General features: G+C 51.8%; 1 protein-coding gene across 2 annotated transcripts in view; it reads right to left on the bottom strand.

The window, feature by feature from the left end:
- Positions 1 to 26,770, bottom strand: part of LOC100088461 (ligand of Numb protein X 2-like) — a 60,594-nt gene extending 33,824 nt beyond the window's left edge. Inside the window, exon 1 of one of the 2 annotated variants that reach the window (XM_029068050.2) lies at positions 26,641 to 26,770. The gene's annotated coding sequence lies outside the window, so the exon portion shown is untranslated. Of the gene's footprint in view, positions 1 to 19,182; positions 19,481 to 26,640 lie in introns of those variants that run through there. The other variant, XM_029068049.2, reaches the window with a different exon arrangement.
- Between the last annotated feature and the right edge of the window lie 496 nt (positions 26,771 to 27,266).

The following is a 27,266-nucleotide window of genomic DNA, read 5'->3' as shown; positions in this document are numbered from 1 at the left end:
TATCGCCAAGATCCGCCCTTTCCTCTCCACCCAAATGGCTACCTTACTATTACGGGCTCTCGTTATATCCCGGCTAGACTACCGTGTCGGCCTTCTCTCTGACCTCCCTTCCTCCTCTCTCGCCCCGCTCCGGTCTATTCTTCACTCCGCTGCCCGGCTCATCTTCCTGCAGAAACGCTCTGGGCCTGTCACTCCCCTTCTTAAACAACTCCAGTGGTTGCCTATCGACCTCCGCTCCAAACAAAAACTCCTCACTCTAGACTTCAAGGCTCTCCATCACCTTGCCCCTTCCTACCTCTCCTCCCTTCTCTTTTTCTACCGCCCACCCCGCACACTCCGCTCCTCCGCCGCCCACCTCCTCACCGTCCCTCGGTCTCGCCTATCCCGCCGTCGACCCCTGGGTCACGTCCTCCCGCGGTCCTGGAACGCCCTCCCTCCTCACCTCCACCAAACTGATTCTCTTTCCCTCTTCAAAACCCTACTTAAAAATCACCTCCTCCAAGAGGCCTTCCCAGACTGAGCTCCTCTTCCCCCTCTACTCCCTCTGCCATCCCCCCTTTACCTCTCCGCAGCTAAAGCCTCATTTTCCCCTTTTCCCTCTGCTCCTCCACCTCTCCCTTCCCATCCCCACAGCACTGTACTCGTCCGCTCAACTGTATATATTTTCGTTACCCTATTTATTTTGTTAATGAATTGTACATCGCCTCGATTCTATTTAGTTGCCATTGTTTTTACGAGATGTTCTTCCCCTTGACGCTGTTTATTGCCATTGTTCTTGTCTGTCCGTCTCCCCCGATTAGACTGTAAGCCCGTCAAACGGCAGGGACTGTCTCTATCTGTTGCCGACTTGTTCATCCCAAGCGCTTAGTACAGTGCTCTGCACATAGTAAGCGCTCAATAAATACTATTGAATGAATGAATGAATATGAGTGTCCCTCAAGGTGCAATTCTGGGTCCCTTCTATTCTCCATCTACACCCACTCCCTTGGAGAACTCATTCGCTCACGTGGCTTCAACTTCCACCTTCATGCAGATGAGTCCCATCTACGTCTCCATTCCTGATCTCTCGTCCTCTTTGCAGTCTCGCATTTCCTCCCGCTTTCAAGACATCTCCACTTGGATGTCCCAAACTTAACATCTCTAAAACAGAACTCCTTATCTTCCCACCCAAACCCTGCCCTTCCCATCACTGTAGATGGCCACCGACCTTCCTGTCTCACAAACCCATTACCCTGTTATTATCTTTGCAGCATTTATCCTACCCTGCCTTGATTATCGTATCAGTCCCCCTGCTGACCTCCCAGCCACCTGTCTCTCCTCACTCCACTCTATTCTCTCTGCTGCCAAAATCATTTTTCTACAAAAATCATTCACGCCATGTCTCCCCACTCCTCAAGAATCTCCAGTGGATGTCCATCCACCTCCACATCAAACAGAAACTCCTTACCATCAGCTTTAAAGCACTCCATCTTCACTGTTCCCTTCTACCTCACCTCACTACTCTCCAACTACAACCTAGCCTGCACACTTCACTACTCTAATGCCAGGCTTCTCACTATACTTCGATCTCGTCTACCTCGCAGCCGATCTCTTGCCCACACCCTGCCCCTGGCCTGGTTCACCCTCCCTCTTCATATTTGACAGATAATTACTCTCCCTCCCTTCAAAACTGAGGGATGGTTCCTCCAAGACGCCTTCCCTAAGTCCTCCTTTCCTCTTCTCCTACTCCCTTCTGCATTGTCCTGACTTGCTTCCTTTACTCATCTCCCCTTCCAGCCCCACAGCACTTATGTATATATCTGTAATTTTATTTCATTTACATTACTTCATTCATTCAATCTTATTTATTGAGCGCTTACTGTGTGCAAAGCGCTGTACTAAGCACGGGGAAAGTACAATATAACAACAGACACATTCGCTGCCCACAACCAGCTCACAGTCTAGAGGAGAGACATTAATAGAAATAAACTACAGATATATACAGCGTGGCTCAGTGGAAAGAGCATGGGCTTTGGAGTCAGAGGTCATGAGTTCGAATCCCAGATCTGCCACTTGTCAGCTGTGTGACTGTGGGCAAGTCACTTAACTTCTCTGGGCCTCAGTTACCTCATCTGTAAAATGGGGATTAAGATTGTGAGCCCCATGTGGGACAACCTGATTCCCCCGTGTCTCCCCCAGCGCTTAGAACAGTGCTCTGCACATAGTAAGCGTTTAACAAATACCAACATTATTATATATACATTAATGTCTGCCTCCCCCTCTAGACTGTAAGCTCACTGTGGGCAAAGAATATGTCTGTTATATGGTTATAATGTACTCTCCCAAGCGCTTAGTACAGTGCTCTGTACACAGTAAGCACTCCATAAATATGACCTACTGACTGATCCAACTGAGCATACTTCCTATCGTCGCCTCCACCTCTGTCGTGCAATAGCTGTGAACCTGGAGACTTGTGGAGAAGGAGGAAGGTTCGAGGCCAGGCTCCCCAGCCCCCCGGACTGGGAAGAGCCCACCACAGACCCTCCCTGCCTGGTAGAGGTAACTTCATCCACACATGCCTAAGAGATGGGAAGTCTCCAGGAGCCTGGCAAGTCCAAACAAGATGGCCATTGGCTCGGGGTGATTCAGACTATTCAACAAGGTGTTTAGATCACCAGGTTGCCCTAGCACCTGGGAACTCAATGCTCAGTCTCCTTTCATTGTTGTTCCAGGTATTACTCACAATATCCCTGAGGATAAGGGAATTCCCGTTTCCTCAAAGAGAAAACTGAGGCATGCAGGGGGAGGGAGCGGGGAGAGAAGATGCTTTGAGGTGAGGGCCAAAGCGGGAGGGGAGAGGGACCACCTGCATCTGCCACAGGTGTCCATTAGCCTCTGGGGCACTTGGCCATCTGGGCTGACTTGGGGGGGGGGGGGGCAGGGGCCCTGCAGAGCAGGGAGTGTGCCCCCTCCCCCCGCCCCAGGAAGCCTCCTTCCTGTCCCAGAGCCGGAAGATGGGGGGACAGGAGGTACTGAACCGCTCGGCCGATTTGGGGCCTGGGGGCTGACAAGCCAAGTTCTGAGAAATCATGGGTCTCAAAGGGGAGGAAAGTAAGTACGGTCTCTCCAACACACCCACGCCAAACTCCGTCAGCCAAGAAGCTGGTCCCAGGCCCATGGCTAGTCTGGCCTCCCCCTAACCCACTCTCCTGCCCTGCTCCCCCCGCCACCCTGAACATAGATTAAGGGGCTGACGCCTCACCCAATCAAACCAGCATTCCCTGGCGATCCAGCCCAGGAAGGCTAATGACTTCACCGGGGGAAATTTTAGTGGTTTCCAGCCACGGGTACTAGCCCGGGCCCTGGAGAAATGAATGGCAATTGCCCCCTCCAAGTACTTCCTAGATACCCAGGAAGTGACTCCCATGGCCAGGAGATTCCAGCCCATCTCAGCCAGGTGGTGGGGATGCAAAGCAGTGAAGGAGAGATGGGGAGAGAAGTGAAGGAGAGAAGCAGTGTGGCCAAGTGGATTCTAATTCCGGCTCCTCCCCTTGTCTGCTATATGACCTTGGACAAGTCACTTCCCTTCTCTGAGCCTCAGTTACCACATCTGAAAAGCGAGGATTAAAACTGAGCCCCATGTGAGACAGGCACTGTGCCCAAACTGATTAGCTTGAATCTAACCCAGCACTTACTACAATGCCTGGTACATAGAAGATGCTTAACAGATACCATTAGAAAAATATATGGCAAAAGCCCAGGACTGAGAGTCAGAAGTCCTGGGGTCTCATCCCAGGCTCGGCCATTTACCTGTCATGTGATCTTGATGAGTCACTGGAATTCTCCAGGTCTCAGTTTCCTCATCTGTAAAATGGTGAAATACCTGTTCTCCCTCCATCTTAGCTCTTCCGGGCCATTGCAGCCTCAGCCAGATTCCCTACTTCCAGAACCTCAGGACAAACCACTGACCTCAGTGCCCACTTGCTTAAAAACCCTTTTCATTTAACAAAAAACAAACAAACCCCAAACCTCAGGCAGGGGTGAAAGGAGAGAAAAAAACTCTAAAACACAGACCCTTTCCCCGGGAAAGTTGCTTTTTTTAAATTTAAAAACAAAAGAAAATTTAAAAAACCCTTTCATTAGCTCCTGGATCAGAGGGCCTTCTCCCTGTTCCCGGTTACGGCAGCCTGAGGGGCCGTTATAATTCTATCACCAGTACATTTCCCCTTACCAAGAATTCCCCATTCCCAATTTTGGGTGCTCAACAGCCTCCTTGCAACGCCAACCTAGAACTGAAAAACCCCTCAATAACCCACAAAAGTCAAGGGCAGCTTAAGAAAGAGTACTTGGGGGTTATGTTCAAATTGCTCTCGTTCATCCCTTCGATCAGTGGTATTTATTGAGCATCTACTGTGACGACAGGACTGTACTAAGCTTGGAAAGAGATAATCAAGACCCTCCCTCCAAGAGGGAAGGAACCAGGAGATGCCCATCAGGAGAAAAGGAGCAAACATGAAAGAAGATCAGTTGCCTCAGAGTTGGTTCAACCGACTGTCCGAGACCCGGACAAACACCGTGGCCCCTTCGACTGTGAATCCCATGTAAGCACATAGCAAGTGCTTAATAAATGCCTTCCCCAATTAAGCCCTCTTTCCCCAACTCCCTCTCTCTTCTGTGTCATCTATGATCTTGGATCGGCACCCTTGAGGCACTCGATTTTTACACCATGCCACAGCACTTTTGCCCACCTCTGTAATTTAATAATAATAATAATAATAATAATGTTGGCATTTGTTAAGCGCTTACTATGCGCAGACCACTGTTCTAAGTGCTGGGGTAGATACAGGGTCATCAGGTTGTCCCACGTGAGGCTCACTGTCTTCATGCCCATTTTACAGATGAGGTAACTGAGGCACAGAGAAATGAAGTGACTTGCCCACAGTCATCCAGCTGACAAGTGGCCGAGCTGGGATTTGAACCCACAACCTCTGACTCCCAAGCCCGTGCTCTTTCCACTGAGCCAATTTACTCTAGTGACCCCCTCTTCTTCCAAACGGCAAGCTCCTTGTGGGCAGGGAACGTGTCTACCAACTCTGTCATATTGTACTCTCCAAAGTGCTTGGTACAGTGCTTTGCACACGGTAAGCACACGTGCAGGCTTGTGGGAAGCAGCAAAGCCTAGTGGAAAGAGCACGGGCGTGGGAGTCCGAGGACCTGGGTTTTAGTGCTGGTTCCATCACTTTTTTTTTCTTATGGTATTTGTTAAGCGCTTACTATGTGCTAGGCATTGTTCTAAGTGCTGGGGTAGATCCAAGTTAACCAGGTTGGACACAGTTCACGTCCCACATGAAGCTCACATTCTTATTCCCTATTTTGCAGATGAGGTAACTAAGGCCCGGAGAAGTCTGTGCACACTTGCATGCTGCGTGACCTTGGGCAAGTCACATAACTTTTCGGTGCCTCAGTTTCCTCAACTGGAAAATGGAGATTAAGAATGTGAGCTCCAAGTGGATTCACGGACTGTGTTCCAACCCCAGCACTTAGTACAGTGTCTGGCACATAGTAAGCACTTAACGAATACCATTTAAAGTAAATACCATTGAGAGGGAGCTAAGGATTACGTTCTTAAAATGAAAAAGCTCAAAGTGACTGGCTCACACCTCTAATATCCTGGTTTTTGTGGGAAAACTGACGGGGAGCTTAATAATGGCCCAGGCAATCACCTTTCTCTCCCTGACTCTGACAAAATGGCTTTTTTACTGGCCATTTTTCTTCTCAATAGCCCCCACTGTGTGCTGGAGGTTTATTGGCCAGTTCTGCTCTGTGCCCTTTGTGGGTACGTTTCCAGGTAAACAAGAAATGCCACATTCCAGCTGGGAAGATGAACAAATGAATAAATAACAATAAAGATAATAACAAAGATGACAATGGCAAGGATGTTTTGGCCCAGGGGGTCCAGTCACCCAGGAGTCCCAGAGCACCCAACAAACATTCATTAATACAATTAGGCCTCAACCCATCATCAACTCACAAGCCAGTCATCCTTTGTTCCCATCTTAAAGAAGGGTAAACTGAGGCCAGGGGCCCCAGAAGGGGCGTGGCAGTGGCCTTCTCGAGATGGGGCAGGGCACAGAAGAGGCAGAGAAGCAGCACGGTGTAGTGGAAAGAGCACAAGTCTGGGAGTCAAGGGACCTGGATTCTAATCCCGGCTCCCCCACTTGCCTACTGTGTGACCTTGGGCAAGTCACTTCGCTTCTCTCGGCCTCAGTTACCTCATCTGAAAAATGGGGATTAAGACTGCGAGCCCCACATGGGACAACCTGACTACCTTGTATCTACCCCAGTGCTTAGAATAATAATAATAATGTTGGTATTTGTTAAGTGCTTACTGTGTGCAGAGCACTGTTCTAAGCACTGGGGGCTCACGTGAGGCTCACAGTTAATCCCCATTTTTCAGATGAGGTCACTGAGGCACAGAGAAGTGAAGTGACTTGCCCACAGACACACAGCTGACAAGTGGCGGAGCCGGAATTCGAACCCATGACCTCTGACTCCCAAGCCCGGGCTCTTTCCACTGAGCCACGCTGCTTCTCCAGTGCTTGGCACATAGTAAGCGCTTAACAAATATCATTATCACTATTATTATTAATGCCGGCTCTGCCACATATCCGCTGTGGGACCCTGGACAAGTCACTTCACTTCTCTGTGCCTGATTTCTAAGATGGGGATATAATACATGTTCTTCTTCATCCTTAAAGTAGGAACTCTGTGTGGGACAAGAACTGTGTCTGATCTGGTTTTCTTGAATCTGTCCTAACAGTCCAGTGCTTGGCATGTAGTATGGCATGGCATGGGGAAGCAGCGTGGCTCAGTGGAAAGAGGCTGGGCTTCGGAGTCAGAGGTCATGGGTTCGACTCCCGGCTCTGTCACTTGTCAGCTGTGTGACTGTGGGCGAGTCACTTAACTTCTCTGTGCCTCAGTTACCTCATCTGTAAAATGGGGATTAACCGTAAGCCTCACGTGGGACAACCCGATTACCCTGTATCTATCCCAGCGCTTAGAACAGTGCTCTGCACATAGTAAGCGCTTAACAAATACCAACATTATTATGTAGTAAATGCTCTACAAATACAATAATAATAATTGCTATTATTATTACTAATTATAATAATAAAGCTCAAAGAGCTGTCTGGCTTGGCCTCCCAACCCCAAGCCTAACTGCCGCTCAGAGAAAAATCTTAGCTATTCAATATCTCCCGCTGGCAAGTGTGGCCCCCACTAGCCTGGAAGATGTTCCATATTCTGGTCCCCTCCTTCCAGGATTCAACCCCTGCCTTCTGAGCAACTTCCAGAAGCCCCCGGCCCAGAATCCACCAACATCCCAACTCATAAAGGAAAGGAATGGAAAGGAGGTGGCCCGTTGCCTGATTTTGTTTTGGTCTGGTCTGACTGTTTTGGCCCTTGTGGTCACCTGCACATCTACCTCTTTTTTTTAATAATGGCATTCTTTTTAAGCTCACCTGCACACCCACCTCTTTTTTTAATGGATTCTTTTTAAGCTCTTACTATGTGTCAAGCACTGTTCTAAGCGCTGGGGCATTCATTCATTCAATAGTACTTACTGAGTGCTTACTATGTGCAGAGCACTGGACTAAGCGCTTGGAATGGACGATTCGGCAACAGATAGAGACGATCCCTGCCCATTGACGGGCTTCAGTCTAATCGGGGGAGACAGACGGACAAAAACAATAGCAATAAATAGAATCAAGGGGATGGACATCTCATTGACAAAATAAATAAATAGGATAATAAAAATCTATACAAATGAGCAAATGAGCACAGTGCTGAGGGGAGGGGAAGGGAGAGGGGGAGAGGTGTAGATACAAGATAATCAATTCCCACATAGGCTCATGTCTAAGTACTGAATCCTCATTTACAGTTGAGGAAACTGAGGCCCAGAAAAATGAAATTCATTCATTCAATAGTATTTATTGAGTGATTACTATGTGCAGAGCACTGTAGTAAGCGCTTGGAATGGACAATTCGGCAACAGAGAGAGACAATCCCTGCCCATTGACGGGCTTACAGTCTAATGGGGACTGCGGGGGGATGATTTGCCCAAGATCACAAAGCAGACAAGTGACAGAGCTAGGATTAGAGCCCAGGTCCTCTGACTCCCAGGTCCATGCTCTTGTCACTAGGCCGCAGTGCTTCCCTAGAGCAACCTCCTTGGGTCATCCCACCCCAGAGTTTAGTACCTGGAAATCTGGCCTTATGAGGATGTGGGGAGAGGGAATCGGGAATCAGAGAATTCCAGCAACAGGAAACTCTCAACCCAGACGCGTTCTCTGAAAGCTCCCTCCCGCGTCTCCTTCTTCCTTGTCCTTTCTCTAGCATCCAGAGAGAGAAGTTCCCCTGTAAGCCCTCCAATTAGACTGTAAGCCCGTCAATGGGCAGGGATTGTCTCTATCTGTTGCTGAATTGTCCATTCCAAGCGCTTAGTCCAGTGATCTGCACATAGTAAAAGCTCAATAAATACTATTGAATGAATGAATGGACCATCCCAACTGCCTCTAGGGCTCTGTCTGCAGCAAGGGTGCCGGGATGCTTGAAGGAACCTTTCTGCTGGGTGACCTTGGGCAACTCACTTGACTTCTCAGTTTCCTCAGCTGTAAAATGGGGATTCAATACCTGTTCTTCCCACGTGACTCTGAGCCCCATGTGTCTCACCTGTTTAACGTGTATCTACCCCAGAGCTTAGAACAGTGCTTGGCGCAGAGTAATCGCTTAACAAGTACCATAAAAAACAAAACATGAGCTAGCTTCCCTCCCGGACGGCCAACACCTCCCCATCCAGCACCCCTCAATTCTTTCCTCTACCAACCATAACTCCTAATGCAGCAGGGATATGTACTGAGCGCTCGCTCTGTGCAGAGCACTGGACTCAGCTCTTGAGGAGCATCCAACAGTTGGCAGGCCCGATCCCTGACCTCAAGGAGCTTTGCTATCTAGCTCCCAATCCCTTGGGGAGGATTTTAAGACAAACTTTGAGAAAGAAATTGGGGAGGGGGCGGTCCCTCACCCTCCTTACCACGGTGAGAAAAATAGAAAGCCACCATTTCTTCCACAGCAGGTAGGCTTGCGTGTGTGCGTACACACACCTAAGCAAGCACACAGTCATGAGGCCCAACCCGGAAGGTGGGGAAGGAGGGAAGAAGGGAGATTCACAAGATGCACAGTAGTTTCACTGTTGAACTAGAAAACAACTCACTCGCTCTTGTTCCCACAAACCCTCAGGGCTTCCAGGGGCCTCCAGAGCTCCGGTTTCTATTCAGATCTTAGCAACGGCACTCCCAGGCCGCTCCAGGTGCCTCTCTCCAGGTCCAAGGGCCAGGCAGGGAAAAGCTGGGCCCTGCGGTTGCCGGAGGAGGGGGGGCAATGGGGGGGAGCGTCACTGAGCCATCGCAGCTGCCAAAAGGAAGCTGTCGGCAAGCGATGCTTGGAGAACTCCCCAGATCTAACAGTTACTGTGCTGAGCACTTCGGTGAGAACACAATATGGTTGATTGATACAATCCCCAGGGTCTAGATGGGGAGAGATGTGAAAATGAACCATTAAGAGAGGAGGCAGAGGATAAAGACGCGTATATAAGGGCCACGGGGATGGGGTGATTACCAAAGTGCTTAGGAGTACGGACCCTAATGCAGAGATGACACAGAAAGGAGGGAAAACAGGATGGGGAGATGAGGGATTAGTCAGGGAAGGCTTCCTGGAAGAGATATAATTTTAGTAGGGCTTTGTAGATCTGCCTACCCCTTACCTTTACTTTGTCAGCTCCTTGAAGAAGGAATCACCTACCTACTCCACTGTATTGTGCTTGCCCAAGGGCTTAGTATAGCATTCTGCATGCGGTAAACACAAGAGCAGTGTGGACTAGTGGAAAGAGCACAGGCCTGGGACTCGGACCAGGGTTCTAACCCTGGGCTCTGCAAACGGTCTCCTTGGGCAAGTTATTTCACCTCTCTGGGCCTGTTTCCTCATTTATTTATTTATATTAATGTCTGGCTCCCCTCATAGACTGTGAGCTCATTGTGGGCAGGGAATGTGTCTGTTTATCATTATATTGTACTCTGCCAAGCGCTTAGTACAGTGCTTTGCACACGGTAATGGGGATTCAATACCCATCCTCCCTCCCACTTAGACCTGCGAGCCCCATGTGCCAAAGGGACTGTGTTCACTGTGGTTAATTTCTAACTACCCCAGCTCTTTAAATAGTGCTTGACAAATAAGCGCTTAACAGATACCATAAATATAATTATCATTATTATTGACTGATTGATTGCCCCTGCCCACAGAGAAGGGCCCACAAAGCCCTACTGAAAGCTCATCTCCTCCAGGAGGCCTTTCCAGACTGAGCCCCCCGTTTCCTCTGCTCCTCCTCTCCTGCCCATTGCCCCGACTCCCTCCCTCTGCTCTACCCCTCTCCCCACCCCATAACACTTGTGTATATATGTCCATATTTATTATTCTATTTATTTCTATTAATGAGGTGCATATATCTATAATTCCATTTATATAGATGCTACTAATGCCTGTTTACTTGTTTTGTTGTCTGCCTCCTCCCTTCTAGACTGTGAGCTTGTTGTTGGGTAGAGATCGTCTCTGTTGTCGAATTGCACTTTTTAAGTGCGTAGTACAGTGCTCTGCACACAGTAAGCGCTCAATAAATACGATTGAATGAATGAATGAAGAGCTGGAGCTGTGGAAAGCGGCTACTTTCCCCTCTGTTTTGCCATGGAAAGGGGGAGCGGGGGTTGGGGGAAGAGAAGGCTGAGAGGGTTCTCCCCACCCAGGGGAACCCTTCAAAGCCACGGCCAATTCAGAGCGGGTTTCTGGGGCGGGGCCGCTCGTAGCTCCTAGCCCTTCAGCCATGATGGGACGACTCCTTCCCTTCGTGCGCAGGGGAGCAAGCCTCACAGCAGCCTCAGAGCAGCTGCTGTCGGGCCTTTGATCTGGAAAGGCAGACGTGTAAGCGCACGGGACAGAGAGGGATCCAGAAACATTTGTGCTTCTGAAGAGACTCGGGCTTTGGAGGACTCTCTCTTGAGGGAGGCCAAGATTCATCCAGAGCTTTCAGGCTGGCGAAGCTGCGCTCCAGATCTGAGGCGGCCAAACAATCCGTCGCCGAGTATCTACCATGTGCTGAGGACGGCATTAAGCGCTTGGGAGAGTACGGTACAAGAGAGGTGATAGACATGATCCTGGCCCTTGGGGAGCTTGCAGTCTAGAAGGGGACAAAGGGGGAGCACCGAGGTGTAGTGGAAAGAGCACAGGGATATAGGTCCTAATCCTGATTCCGCCACTTGCCTGCCGTGAGACCTTGGGCAGGACACTTCACTTCTCAAGGCCCCAATTTCCTCATTTGCAAAATGGGGATTCAATACCTGTTCACTCTCCTATTTAGACTACAAACCCCAGGTGGAATGGGGACCGTGTCCAACCCTGATGATCTTGTATCTACCCCAGGGTTTGGCACAAGGTAAGTGCTAAACAAAAACCATTATAGGAATAACAATAATAACAACAGCAGAAAGCAGGCTCTCTGTTCTGACCCTCCTGGTCTCCCACCACCTCCCACAGAGATATCCAACGTGCCTTGGGTCTGGGGCCTGTCGAACGGAACCGTGGTTCCCTTTGGGATTTTAATAACAGTTATAGTTGCTCCTCTCAAATGGTGGCTTCCCTAGGAACGGTAATAACAATAGTGCTGATGAGATTTTTCCACTTGAGGTTCCCAGCTCCCAGGCCCACAGCCCCGCATGAAGTTAGACCAGGTGTAACCAAAAAAAAAATCTGAGCTGGAAAGAGCAATTGTTCCAGTCTTTTTCCGGCTCCTCCCCTCACGTGCCCCAGAGTTTCTCCCAGGAGCTCCCCAATCTCGGGGGCTGGAGGGAAGGGAGGGGAAGAGGTGCATGGAGAAGGAGGTGTTTAGGACCAAGAGAGGTCCATCGTGGAAGGGCAGGCTCCCAGACACCCCTAAATTCCCCCAAAAGCCAAGGGGCTCCAGTGGGCCTGCAGAAGAGAGAAGCCAAAACGCCAAGAGAATAGAAAGCGCACCCCGTGAGACAAGATGAAAGGAATCGCACTTGGTTGGTCAGGAGAAGAGAAGGCTAAAGGATCATCCATGGACCCTCAATCCTTTTAGGCGAAGGGCACCGAGCCATTTGTTCTCCAAGATCCCAGGGGAACAGATAAGAGGAAGGGAGCTTTCCCCCTTTGACCTGCCAAGAAATCCCTTTAGGCCGAATATAGACAGAAGCCCACCCCGAGCTGGCTCCCGAAGGAGAGGGGGCCACCGTTCCCCAGGCAGTGTTTCACAGGAATGAGGCACTCATCCACCCCAGGAGGATTTTGTTCTCTTGCCTGGAGGAGGGGGGCTGAACTTGATGAGCTCCTGTGAGGTCTTCCTGGTCTCCTGAGAAGAAAGTCAACTGCTTGGGATGAGGAGGGTCCCCACTGTCAACCACATAAGATAGCTGACCCACCCCGGGCGTGCCAACCTGGCTCTCCTGTGATTGGAGGCAAGAAATGTGAGAAGCAGTGTTGCCTAGTAGATAGGGCGAGCGAATGGGAGTCGGAAGGACCTGGGTTCTAGTCCCAGCTCTGCCTTGTGTCTGCTGTGTGACCTTGGTCAAGTCACTTCACTTCTTTAGTCCTCACTTACCTCATCTATACAATGGGGATTAAAATTATGAGCCCCACGTGGCACAGGGACTGTGTCCAATCTGATTACCTTACATCTACCCAGTGTTTGGCACATAGTAAGTGCTTAACAGATACCATAAAAAAAGAGAAACAATCACTGAGAGGTCTGCTGTGGCTCAGCTCCCAATCCCCACTAGATCTCTCCTCTCCCACCGCCCCCAACAGCCTCCATCACGGGGAGAGAGACAGAGAGAGGAGCTGGCCATGGCTTGAAGTCGGTGAAAATATTTCAAAAACGTCTGCAAAGGGGAGTGCGGTGGGGAGAGAGGAAACGTGACGGAGGCTTGAGCCAGGCTGGCGAAGCGTGTCTGGCATTTCTTTTCTGAGGAACAATACTCCATTTCAAGGATCACAGAGGGTCAGATTGTTGTGTCTCTCTCCACCTAAAGCCTCGTCAGCAATTCCACTCCACCCACCCCTGTCCAAGGAATTGAGGTGGGGGGACGCGCTACAACTGTGTTTAGGGGTCAGTCTCTCTTCACAGAAACATTCGCTGAAGAGTTCTAACTGTGGGAAATATTTATGGGCTAGGGCGTCCCATCTGCCTGGAGGCAGGAGGTTGGATGTGATGACCCCGGATGTCACGCGTTTTTGTTTTTTAAACCCCAAAGCGCTTATGTAAACTGGTTATTCATAGCCCTAGATTCTTTTTTGAGTCGGTGAGTGGCTTATTCCCAGCAAACTTGAGGTCTCCAAATTTATACACCCCTAGAGTACTGTCCTAAGTATTCTGTGTAGACCTACTGTTCTGAAGCCTGCTTGGGAGAAAATAAAAAGGTGGTTGATCCCCAGAAGTTAAAAACCTTTTTTGACGGGGGAGGGTGGGAGGTGGCCACTCTCTCTACCTGGCATCACTCAATTCATCCATGGCATTTGTCGAGTGCTTACTGTGTGCAGAGCACTGTACTAAATGCTTGAGAGAGGACAATTCAGAGCTGGTAAGACACATTCCCTCCCCGCAAGGAGCTTAGAGTTGCTTCTCCTGAAGCAGCCCATGGCGCGAGAGAGGCAGACTATGGAAGAAATGGGACGGGTCATCTCAACTGCAATTAACCAAGAGGAACTTTTCCTGCAGTTAAACACCAAATCCCTGGATTTCAGGCAACAGCAGAAACCTAAACAGCAACGGGAAAAGGATTAGGTGCTAAGACGGGGCTTCCTCTTGCTAGGTGTCGGAAAGTTTTGTGGTATGCCTGCTGGGTTCAGGATTTGGGGGAGTGCGGGGGAGACCGCGATCCGCCACCTGAATCTTAACGAGAGGGATTCTTCGGCACAAAGTCGCTCTGGGTGACTGGAAGCCACTGGCCGGGACTTGAGCAGGAGCGTAGGGCAGAGGAGGCAGCAGAGGAGGAGAAATCATGCCAGCCCTCGTTTGTCAGACAAACGTGCAATGAGCAAAGACATGCTTGCTCGCTTGCTCACCAGCCTTTTGTAGAGGCTCCAGAAATGCAAATCTACCTTCCAGAGGCTTCCCGTCTCCCCAGAAGCCTGGACCTAGGGGGAAGACTAAAGGAACTGGGGGTGACTTACCTGATGATGACATAGGGGAGGCAGGGAATTTCACTGCCTGTGATTACATGAAGGTTTTCTGGGTTTTTTTAAAGGGAAAGCAGCTGACCCAGAAGCAGAATGAATTAGAATTAGCCTCAATTTTCTCGTTGGTGAAGTGGGGATTTAGAACACACTCTCCCTCCTCCTTAGATTGTGAGCCCAGTATGGGACAGATACGGAATCTACTCCAGTGCTTGGCACTAAATATGGGCTTAACAAGTACCACCATTTTATTATTATCCATCCAAACTACCACATTAATCCCACCATTCATCCAACGCAGCCTTGACTACTGCATCAGCCTCCTTGCTGACCTCCCTGCCTCCTGTCTTTCCCCTCCCCAGTTCAATCTTCGCTCTGATGCTCAGATCATTTTTCTACCAAACCATTCAACCCATGTTTCCCCACTCCTCAAGAGCCTCCAGGGGGTTTTTCCACCACTGCAAAGAGGAATTCCTTACCACCGACTATATAAAGCACTCAACCACCTGGCCCCTCTCCTGCCTTTCTACTACAATCCAGCCTGCCCACTTTGCTCCCTTAATGCCCACCTACATACCGTAATGTGATGTTACTCACATCCTGCCTCTGGCCTGGCACTCCCTCCCCCTTCATATCCAACAGACCACCACTCTCCTCACCTCCAAAGCCTCATTAAAAGCACGTCTCCTCCAAGAGGTCTTCCTCGATTAAGCCCTCATTTCCTCTTCTTCCACCTGGATCTGAACCGCTTATTCACCACTCCCTCAGCCCCACAGCACTTTATGTACATATCCATTTTTTTTTATTTATGTTAAAGTCCGTCACCCTCTGTAGACTCTAAATTCGCTGTGGGCAGGGACCACGTCTACCAACTTCATTATACTGTCCTCTCCCAAGCACTTAGTACAGTGCTCTGCACACGGTAAGTGCTCAGTAAATATGATTGAATGTGACCAATTAAGCGGCTTGCCAAAAATCATGCAGCAGGCTAGTGGCAGAGCTGGGATTAGAGCCTAGGCTCCTTCCCCTAGCTCGCACCACTTTCATATATATCTAGCTTAGTAGGGATCTAGCTCACTTCAGGGAGCTTAAAATCTTGGTAGAGGGTAAATCCATCAGAATTTATTGAGCAGTTACTGTGAGCAGAGGACTGTATGAGCGTTTGGGAGAGCACAATTTGATAGGTTGGTGGATGCAATCCCTGCCCACAAGGAGCTTACAGTCTAGATGGGGAAGTCCCGCTTGGTGCCGAAGAGGGTTAAGACATAGTCATTTGTCAGGTGTGGGGGAGGGGGATCTAAAAATCCAAATATGTTGTGGATAAACGGCCAAGTGGTAAAAAGGAGGGGGGCTTCGTTCCAAAAGCTTCCAGACTCGTTTCGGGCATGTGAGTTGGAAGAATTTGCAGGAAGCAGCATAACCTAAAGGAAAGAGCCTAGGCCTGGGAGTTAGAGGACCTGGGTTCTAACCCCAGTTGTCACTTGCCTGCTGTGTGATCTTGGGAAAGTCACCTCACTTCTCTGTGCCTCAGTTACCTCATCTGGAAAATGGGGATTAAGACTGTGAGCGCCATATGGGATCTGGACTCTGTCCAACCTGATTATCTTGTATTTACCCCAGTACTTAGTACAGTGCCTAGCAGATGGTAAGCACCTAACAAATACTATAAAAAAAGAAACAGTGGCTCCCCCGACATCACCTCCATTCTAGGGGGTGCAAGAACCAGAAGCTTCCCTGAGGTTCAGAGTTTGCTCCCATTGAGCTGACCGGTGGTTTTCTGTGCTCCCAAACACAGAGGAAACGGGTGTAAATTACACGGCAGAAGGTTGAGTTACTTCAGCCATAACCAGAGAATAACCTTGGAACAAGCCCTCGAGGGAGCCTGGGGGATCTTCATCCCTGGTGGAGAACGGGCCCCACCTGGACTGGAGGCAGGGGGCAGAACCAGATGACCTCTCCTGGGCCAGATCCAGGACTTCCCATCACCCATCTGGGAGTCAGAGGGCCTGGGTTCTAATTCCATCTCTGCCACTTGCCCGTTGTGACACTTTGGGTGAGTCACTTGACTTCTTTGGGCCCTAATATCCTCATCTGTAAAATGAGAGCTCGATACCTGTTCTCCCTTCTAAGATGGCGAGCCCCATGTGAACAGGGCTTGTGTCTAACCTGATGATCTTGTATCTACCCCAGTATTTGGCAAACAGTAAGCGCTTAACAAATATCACCATCATTATTATTATGTGGGATAAGGACAGTGTCTGACCTGATTAATTTGTATTTGTGCCAGCTCCTGGCACCCAATAAGCGCTCAACAAATATCACGATTATCGTCATCATCCCCCTTGGTCCTTCCTGACTTTTCACACAACTTCTCTGGAGTCATTCCCACCCTACCCCAACAGCTTTCCAAAAGCAAATCCAGATCAGGGTAAAGACATTTTCCCCAGGAAGCAACACTGACCTGTCCCCATCCCAACACCCTACCGAGGGCTGTGGTCATGAGCCCCCGCAGAGAGTGGAATGCTAAGAAATTCTCTGACCCGGAAATAGGTGCGAGAAGCCCCATTCTGGGCAAGCAGGATACGCTCAGAAGCCACCTCGGTGCTGAGAAGGCAACTTGGGAGGAGGAGAACTTATATACCAGCTGGCAAAGGACACCAGTCCATCAGTGAATAAGTAGCCCGGCCTAGATGACAAACTTGGGCCCGGGATCGGAAGGACCGGGGTTCCAATCTGGGCTCCTCCGCTTGTCTGCTGTATTCTCCCAAGTGCTTAGTACAGTGCTCTGCACACAGTAAGTGCCCAGTAAATATGATTGACTGACTTGAATTCAAGTTCCCGCTTTGCCACTTGCTCATCCTTTCATCTTGGGCGAGTCACTTATTTTCAGAGGACCTGGGTTCTAATCCCGACTCCACCACTTGTCAGCTGGGTGACTTTGGGCAAGTCACTTAACTTCTCGGTGCCTCAGTTACCTCATCAGTGAAATGGGATTAATACTGTGAGCCCCATGTGGGACTTGCACTGGGTCCAACCTGACTAGCTTGTAATAATAATGTTGGTATTTGTTAAGCGCTTACTATGTGCAGAGCACTGTTCTAAGCGCTGGGGTAGACACAGGGGAATCAGATTGTCCCACGTGGGGCTCACAGCCTTAATCCCCATTTTACAGATGAGGTAACTGAGGCACAGAGAAGTTAAATGACTTGCCCACAGTCACACAGCTGACAAGTGGCAGAGCTGAGATTTGAACCCATGACCTGTGACTCCAAAGCCCGTGCTCTTTCCACTGAGCCACGCTGCTTCTCTAACGGTTCTCAGTTCTCTTCTTCAGTTCTGCTTCTCAGTTCTCTAACTGAGCCACGGCCAGTCACGAGGACCACCGGCCACGAGGACTCCACCACTTGTCAGCTGGGTGACTTTGGGCAAGTCACTTCACTTCTCGATGCCTCAGTTACCTCATCAGTGAAACGGGATTAATACTGTGAGCCCCATGCGGGACATGCACTGGGTCCAACCTGACTAGCTTGTATCTACCCCAGCGCTTAGCACAGTGCCTGGCATATAGGAAGCAATTAACCAATACCATAATAAAATGGTGCTTATTGAGTTCCTATACTAAGTGTTTAGCAAAGAAGAGCAGAAGCCAAAGATACAATTCCTGTCCTCAGGGGGCTCATTATCTAATATGGAAAGCATAGACACGGGGGGACTGGTGGCAAGAGTTTAGTACAGTGCTCCGCACCCAGTAAGTGCTCAATAAATACAATTAAATGGATAATAGTAATAATTGTGATATTCATTAAGGGCTTATTATGTGCCAAAAACTGTGCAAAGCACTGGAGTAGATATAATAATAATAATGATGGTATTGGTGAAGCGCTTATTATGTGCCAAGCACTGTTCCTAAGCCCTGGGATAGATACGAGGTGATCAGGTTGTCCCACATTGTGGCTCAAAGTCTTGATCCCCACTTTACAGATGAGGTAACTGAGACACAGAGAAGTTGAGCGACTTGCCCAGAGTCACCCAGCTGACAAGTGGTGGAGTCGGGATTAGAACCCACGACCTCTGACTCCCAAGCCCACGCTCTCTCCACTAAGCCGCGCTGCTTCTCTTACAAGATAATTAGATAGGTCACGGTCCCTGGCCCACAAGAGGCTCACAGTTTAAACAGGTAATCCATCCCCATTTTAAAGATGAAGAAACCGAGGCAGGAGAAAATAAGTGACTCGCCCAAGATGAAAGGATGAGCAAGCGGCAAAGTGGGAACTCGAATCCAGATCAATCATATTTACTGGGCACTTACTGTGTGCAGAGCACTGTACTAAGCACTTGGGAGAGTACGATATAACAATAGAACCTACAAATTCCCCGTTTTGATGTCTGTCTCCCCCCTTTGAAGACTGTGCGCCGACTGTGGGCAGGGATTGTCTCTCTTGGTTGCTGAATTGTACTTTCCAATGCTCTGCGCACAGTAAGTGCTCAAAAAATACAACTGAACGAATGAATTCCCTGCCCACAACGAGCTTACAGTCTGGAGGGCTGTAAGCTCTTGGCTCCCAGCCCGGTGCCCTGTCCGCTAGACTGTACTGCTTCTAAAATGGAAACCTGTGGGTGGATTCAGCGGTCTCCCAGCCCAGATTTCCCTAGGCAGAAAAGAGGGAAAGCTAGGTCAGTCACCCACAGGTGACCCTCACTCCTTGGGTTGTGGGGTGACGAAGTTGTGATCTCTGCTCCACCTAGCGCTGCTAATGAGTCCAGTGAGGAGGCGAGAAAAGAGAATTAAAGTCCTTTTGGCTCCTTGGATTTTCCTCCCTCCCCCTGGGGTGCTCCCAGCTGAAGGACAGAAGAGCATGGCCCATCCAACACCCCCCGCTCCCCCTCTCTCCGTCCCCGACTTACCTTCCAGTGCCCCAGCTCAGACCAATCCTGTGGTTTTGGTAGCTTCCACCTTGGGCCCTACCATCTCCGGCCGTGGAGTCCTAACTTCACCTCCTCTCCCTGCCGAATCGGCACGAACCGTTCTGGGTTCCTCGAGTTCTTTGCACCTGGCCTCCCCACCCTCCTCCACCGGCCCCGGCCTTCACGTCCCCGGTGGTTTCGGCCACGCCACTGTTTACCGACGTGACGGGCGCGGGGCAAGGTTCAGCGGTCTGTGCCAGGGCTGGGCCTTTGGGTGGGGCCTCCGCGGGGCAGCCAAAACATCTATTAACCCAGGTGTCCCGGACGGGGAACCGACCGACCCGCTACGTAGCCCTATATCACGCCACGGACCAAGACGCCCGGCTGCTCCGGGGCCGACCTCTCAGACCCTAAGAAAGAGAAGAGAAAACCACGTGGCTTCTCAGAAGAACCAACTTCCCAGAGCCCTCCGGGACAGGGAAGAAGACGTGCGGTATTTGTTAAGCAGTTACAGTGTGCCAGGAACATTTCTAAGGGCTGGGGTAGATACAAGATAATCAGGTTGTCCCACATAGGGCTCACAGCCTTAGTCCCTCTTTTACAGATGAGGGAAATGAGGCGCGGAGAAGGGAAGTGACTTCCCCAAGGTCACACAGCAGACGAGTGCCTGAGCTGAAATTAGAACTCAGGTCCTTCTGACTTCCAGGCCCGAGCTCTTGTCCACTAGGCCACGAAGTGCCAGGCTCACTTTCTCCTCCTAAGGCACCTTTCCTCGTAGGAATCTCTGGCCTTCCCAGGGTTGGTTGAGGAGATCATACCCCTACACCGCCCTCCATCAGACCTTGAGGGGCTCCCAAGCGCTCTACCTATTGTCCCACACTCCCTCCCTACTTCTCACTTTGTCTCCCTCGGCCTCCTGGCTCACCTTCCCTCCAGCTGAACCCACCTACCCACCGTCCCGTCCCAAGCATTCGTCTGTCCCGCCTCGGCTCGTGCGAATTCTCAACTTGGAATGCCACCTCAGCCTCTAATGATAATAACAACTATAGTATTTGTTAAGCACTCACTGTGGGCCAAACACTATACTAAGCACTAGGGTAGATACAAGACAATCAATAATGGGGTATAGAACCTGATCCGTATGAGGCTCATAGTCTAGGTCAGAGAGGGAACAGGTATTGAATCCCCATTTTACAGATGAGGAAACTGAGGCACAGAGAAATGATGCGGCGGGCCAAGGTCAGGGAATGGGCCTGTTAATTGTTTCATTGTACTTTCCCAAGTGCTTAGTAAAGTGCTCTGCACACAGTAAGCCCTCAATAAATACGATTAAATAAATGAATAAATCAACACAGCAGGAAAGTGGCGGAGCAAGATTAGAACCTCGGTTCCCAGGCGGGCCCTTTCCACTAAGTCACTCTGCTTTTCTTCTTCTAAGCACATCTCTCCCTTCCTCTGAGCGGTCCCCCAGATTATTCCCTACCACTCTCAGCATCCCAGTCCCACCCGCCAGTTCCTAGATGCATTTCCCTCTCGATTACGACCAGAGGCCCCCTTCCATAATCATATCCACAGTTCAAATCCAGAGAAATGTATATTTTCCCGGCTCCTAACCGCGTTAACCCTTTATCCCCAGAAGTTCCTCGAAGGCTGTGGCAACTGGGTGCGATCCTCTCCTTTGGGAGTCCCCATAACGTCCAATGCGGGGTTCTGCCCAGAAAAGGCACTCTGACTCCTGGGCCTCTAAACAAGATTTGTCAGGAGGTTGGGGCCAAGAGCAAGGAGCCAGAGAGAGGGGAGTGAAAGCCCATGATATGGCCTGGAGTCCGGTGTGCCCAGCCCCGGACCACTGACTTCTGCGTCGATTCACATCTCCAAACTCTTGGCCATTTGTTTTGGTAAAAGAACTTGCTCTGCCTAGCCCGCCTCCTGGGCCAGGTACCAACCTAGGGGACCTATGGAGGTGGGAAATGGGAGGAGGGTGGGGGGCCCAGCCCAGGAGCCTGGAATCTGGGCAAACAAGCACATGCCAAATGTTTGCTGGGAGCAGGTGGAGTCAAACAGATTTGGCAAACCCTCCACTGCGAGGGACACAGACACACATATACCCACTTTTGCGGCCCAAAACTTTCCATAAACAAACCCCACAAGCTCAGGTCACCTGTCCCACCGTTTCCCTAAGTCCCGCTCTACTCGACACCGAGCCTGCTGTGGGGAGACGTCACCATCGATATCCAAGGAACCGACAGCTGTCCAGCCCAGAGGATGACCCCAGGGTGGCTCGCGCAATCCCTACCCAGGGTTAACCTAAGGAGCCCAGCCTCCCTTCTGTGGTCAGAGTGACCCCCACACTGGGCTAGTCCAAGGACTCGAGGGGGACCTCGACAACCTGGGGTTTCTCACCGACGCCTGACTTTGGCACAGAGGAGTAAGAGTATTTATTAAGCGCTTAACTGTGCGCAGAACACGGTACTAAGTACTGAGCCTTGTACTGAGCGCGCCACAGCAACAGAATGCTGCAACCAACCATCTCGCCTGGAGGTAAGAAGTCCAGAAGGGCCAAAGCCCGGACCGCATCACGTCACTCCCTCCCATCAGTCCAAAGAGACTTCACCAAGGAGAGTCCCAGTGCGATCACAACTGCCCAGTCTCTTGCGGCCTCTCAGATTGGCCCGGATTCCACTCCCTGCAGATGTCTGGTGAGTCTCCCATTTATTCCAAAGACCCGGGGTCACTATGCATTGAGTTCCACAGGCCAGATTGATTGAATGCAAATTCAAAACCAGTTTCCACAGGAAAAACAGTGGATGAAAAAACATCAGCGATTTCAAGCCTCCCAAGTTCCTGCTTAGAGCTTAGGCCAACGGGTGGTTGGTTTCGACAACACAGTGCAGCTAGGAACACTGGAGACGTAAAGTTTGGTGAGCCAGGAAGGTGACGGACAGGGCGAATATGGAAATACTGTTCCCTAAATCCCTCAGCAGCAGGATGAGGGGCAGCCACTGCAAGTTGAGGTGGCAGGAAGCATCTCTTTAAACACTGAGGTGTCAGCATATGGAATCGGTTTCCACAGGAAGTTGTGCAGCTGAAAACATCAACAGGTTCAGGGGGATGAGCAACTACCCTCGGTCACCGAAGGGAGAGGGGAAAGTAACGGGGGAGTGTGGGGGTTGGATGCTCCATGCTGGATCACTGGAGGAGTCAGGGATGGAGAGGGGAGTTTGATGGAGGTTGGATGGTCTGCGCTGGGTCACCGAAGGAGGAATGAGGGCTGGAGAGGGAAAAGTGAAGGGGGTGGTCCCTGGAGGAGAGTCAGGGTTGGAGAGGAGAGAGCGAGGGGGGTTTGATGGTCCATGCTGATCAATGGAGGGCGAGTCAGGGATGGGGAGGGGAGAGTAGGGGGGATTGGATGGTCCATTCTTGGTCACTGGAGGGGCACTCAGAGATGGAGAGGGAAGAGCGAGTGGCTTTGGACGGTCCATACTGGTCCCCGGAGGGAGCAGGGATGGAGAATGGAAGAAGGGGGTTGGATGGACTGTGCTGGGTCACTGGAGGGAGAATCCAGGATGGAAAGTAGGCGAGTGAGGGGTTTTGAATGGTCCGTGAGGCTTGGTGTCCAGGAAGACAGCGGCCACCTCGCTCCTTCACTCATCCTGGTGCTGGGGCCGGGCTATAGCCCCGGGCTAGGCGGACCAAAGGGCTGCCCATGATCCGATATTGAACCCTTCTTTGCTTTTTTTTACTTTGTCACAGATCAGTTCCCTGGATCGACAAGAAGTACCCGACAACGGATGATGGCACTAAGCTGCCCCGGCTCAGCTCTGGGGCTGGATCTTAGGCCCCCAGATCTAGCACTGATCTTCGGGGCCCGATCACAGCTCACAAAGTCTGTACCGAGTATCTCCTTCTTTGCCACCCACCCTATCCACATTGGACAGGAACTCTAGGTGTGCTCAGGCCTCCCTCCAACCTCCCCCACGCTGGAGCCTCTCTCCCCTCCGGCCCCTCCCTCCTCCTCCCGGCCACTCTCTGGACTCCGACTGACCTCCAGCACGGTCTCCCAGACCTGGCTCAACTTTCTTCCCTCCCCTTACAACTTCGCCCACGCCCACACCAGAATCCACACCCCCTCCCGCCGCAACCTCCATCCTTTAAGGAAACTCCCAAGAGGTCAGGGACCCCTTAAGATTGTGAGCCCCGTGTGGAACAGGCCCTATGTCTCATCTGCTTGTGGTGGATCTACCCCAGTATTTAGTCCAGTGCCCGGCATATGGTAAGCCCTGAACAAATATTAATTCATTCAATCATATTTATTGAGCGCTTACTGTGTACAGAGCACTGTGCTAAGCGCTCGGGGGAGTACATCGTAACAACAAACAGACACGTTCCCTGCCCACAATCTAAATCTGCCTACGGCCTAAATATCACACTTGTTATTCGGCTACCCTGTTGCTGGGTTCTGGAGTTGCTGTGGAAAGAGGTGGCAGGGAGTGTGGAAACCAAAATCAAAACCAGAGACAGGAAGAGGGTGGGAAGGGGAGAGGGGAGGGGTGGAAAAAGAGGGCAAACTCCACCTGCTGAGTCTCTCGCACCACTGGTGCCCTGTACCCGGTCAGCGAGACTGACCCTTGATCTTGTGGTTTTCCACTCGCTTCCACGGACCCGGACCAGAAGCGATTAAGAGCCGTCACGTGTTGTACACAGGCAAGAGGTCACAGCTCTCTCCTTCCCCACTGAGAGCTGGGTCGTCCACAGCCACCTCGTTAGCCACCCCTCAACAGGCATGCCCGACTCCAGCCCAGGCCGGACCTGGGAAAGAGCAGGCATTAAAGCCCGCAAACCATCGGATGCCAAAGGGCAGGTCTGCTCCAGCCTCGGGAGAGGTCTATTTAAATAAAATCTTTCTAGGGTGCTTCCCCCCAACCCCTTGCACGAACAAATTATTTCAGAGTTCGGTTAAGGCTTCAATTCCGAAGTGGAGGGTGACCCCACTGTTGCCTCCGGCTCCACCCCATGCCCCGAGACCCCAAGAACAAGCTCTAGGGAATGAGGGGGAGTGGAGCAATCTCCTTCCACCCAAACAGCCTGCAATTTGAATCCATTCTTAGGCCCATTTTCCAGATGGTGAAACTGAGGCCAGAGAGGTCAGGCCTCATTAGTTCATTCATTCGATCACAGTTACTGAGCGCTTACCGTGTGCAGAGCACTTTACTAAGCACTTAGGGGAATATAATACAACAATAAACAGACACATTCCCTGTCCACAACGACCTCACGGTCTAGTTCGGGAGGAATAAAACCAGCCAGCCGTTGAGTTGGCCAGGTTTGGATTAACAGGCATAGCAGGGAAGGAACAATGGAACTTTGGTGAGGCAGGGAGTTACTCGGGAGAAACCTGCACCGCAGCGCTTAGCGGCATCGTCATGAAGCCTCTGAGAAAGTGAAACTGGACCTCAGACTGGGTTGGCGAGGGCCAGCGGGGGCCGACACCGCGCCGGGGAGCCTCAGTCCCTGCCCCGGTTGTCCAAGGGGGAAATAGGCATCGTTAACTCTCCCTGTAAGTGTCCCGCTTGAAACAAATCCCAGTTAACGTGGCAGATCCCAGCCAAGCCACACGGTACCCGGCAACCAAGTTCAGATCCCGAATTTCTCCCCTCATCGGAGGTCAGACAGCGGTGGGGGGGATTGGGGAGTGGGGGTGACGGGCAAGCCAGAAGTGGGAGGAAGGACACGGACATGCCGGGGGGCTGGGAGGATGACACGCCACACACCAGAAGTTGGGGGAGGGGGGAAGGTAGAGGATTCGCAGACAGGCCAGAAGGTGGGGGGGGGGGACGACAGACACACGGACACGCAAGGGAGGGGACACATGGACACAGCAGAAGGGGGACGCTATATCGACATGCCAGAAGGTGTGGGGGTCGGGGCGACACACGGACATGCCCAAAGGAGCAGGGAGAACCCATAGACACATCATGAGGTGTGGGGGGGCACATATGGACAGGTGGGGGGACAACACGCGAACACGTCAGAAGGGGAAGGACACATGGACACACCAGAAGGGGGGGGCACATGGACATGTTAGAAGAGGAGGGTCACAGAGACAGGCCGGAAGGGGGGTGTCACAAACACACGCCAGAAGAGGGTGGGGGACACACATGGACATATCGGGTTGGGGGTCACACGAACACACCAGAAGGTGGAGGGGGGACCCTCGGACAAAGTGGAGGGGAGACCAGAAGGTGGGAAGGGCGTGGGGGGGACACAAGGACACGCCCGAAACGGGGAGGGGGGGAGACGACAAGCACACACCAAAAGGGGGATCACACGGATATCCCAGAAGGTGGGGGGAACACATGGACATCCCAGAAGGTGGGGAGAGCACATGGACACTCCAAAAGGGGGGAACACACGGACATTCCAGAAGAGGGGGGACACGGACATGCCAGAAGATGAGGGTAACATGGATTCGCCGGAAAAGGGGGAGTCACATGGACACGCCAAAATGGGGGAAACACACGGACATCCCAGAAAGGCGGGGGGAGACACGGACACCCCAGAAGATGGGGTCACATGGACATGCCAGAAAAAGGGGGTCACATGGACACGCCAGAAGGGGGGAACACGCATTCTAGAAAGGGGGGGAGACGGACACGCCAGAAGGTGGGGTCACATGGACATGCCGGGGTAGGGGGGGACACATGGACGCGCCATAAGTGGGGAACACACAGACATTTCAGAAAGGGGGGAAGACACGGACACGCCAGAAAAAGGGGGTCACATGGACACGCCAGAAGTGGGGAACACACAGACAGATGGGCTCACAAGGACATGCCAGAAAGGGGAGGACACATGGACACGCCAGAAGTGGGGAACACACAGACATTCCAGAAAGGGGGGGACGACACACGGACACGCCAGAAGATGGGGTCACATGGACACGCCAGAAGCGGCGGGACACATGGACACGCCAGAAGGGGGGAACACACAGACATTCCAGAAGGGGGGGGGCACAACACACGGACACGCCAGAAGATCGGGTCACATGGACACGCCAGAAGTGGGGAACACACAGACTGATGGGGTCACATGAACACGCCAGAAGTGGTGAACACACAGACAGATGGGGTCGCATGAACACGCCAGAAGTGGGGGGGGGGGGCACATGGACACGCCAGAAGTGGGGAACACAGACATTCCAGAAAGGGGGGGGCACGACACACGGACACGCCAGCAAAGGGCGAGGGGGTCCCACGGCCCCTCCAGAAGAAGGAAGGGGGGGACCCAGGGACGCAGCAGAAGGTGGAGGGGGGGTCACCCGGGCACCCCAGTGTGGGGGGCGCATGGACCCGCCGGAAAGGGGGCGGGGAGGAATCGATGGGAGCTGTTGGGGGGGGGGCGTCGAAAGAGCGGCCCGGGGAGAAGAGAGGGGAAAGGCCGACTCGGGGCCCGGCTCACCTGGGGCCCGGGCGGCGGCTCCGCCTCGCCGTCCTCCTCGCCCTCCGCCTCGCCGGGTAGGAACTGACGTGGGACGAGGAAGTGGGGGGCCGGACCCAGGTGTCCCGGCCCCCGCCCCCGGGCCCCGCCCCCCTCACCTGGGGCAGGACCGGCCCCGGCTTCCCATCCCGCCTCCTCTCGGCTGAGCCTTCCTCTTCCTCGGCCCTGGAAGGGGGATCGAAGCCCCCTTCCTCCTTCCTCCTTAGCCCGGGGGCTCACCCGCGGTCAGCGCTGGGTGCGGAGCACTGTACTGAGCGCTGGGGAGAGCCCGGGACAACAACAGCGATACTGAGAGCTCGCCTCCTCCGAGAGGCCTTCCCAGACTGACCTTCCCCTTTTCCCTCTGCTCCCTCTCTGCTCCCTCCCCCTTCGCCTCCGCTCAGAGAAGCAGCGTGGCTCCCTGGAAAGAGCCCGGGCTTGGGAGTCAGAGGTCATGGGTTCGAATCATTAACAAGATAAAAAGGGTAATGAAAATCTAGACAAATGAGCACAGTGCTGAGGGGAGGGGAAGGGAGAGGGGGAGGAGCAGTGGGAAAGGGGGGAAAGGGGGCTTAATAATAATAATAATAATGTTGGAATTCGTTAAG

This window comes from Ornithorhynchus anatinus, chromosome 6 (genome assembly GCF_004115215.2).
Source record: "Ornithorhynchus anatinus isolate Pmale09 chromosome 6, mOrnAna1.pri.v4, whole genome shotgun sequence".
NCBI lineage: Eukaryota > Metazoa > Chordata > Mammalia > Monotremata > Ornithorhynchidae > Ornithorhynchus > Ornithorhynchus anatinus.
The sequence above is the reverse complement of the archived record's forward strand: the minus strand, read 5'-3'. Positions and strand labels throughout refer to the sequence as shown.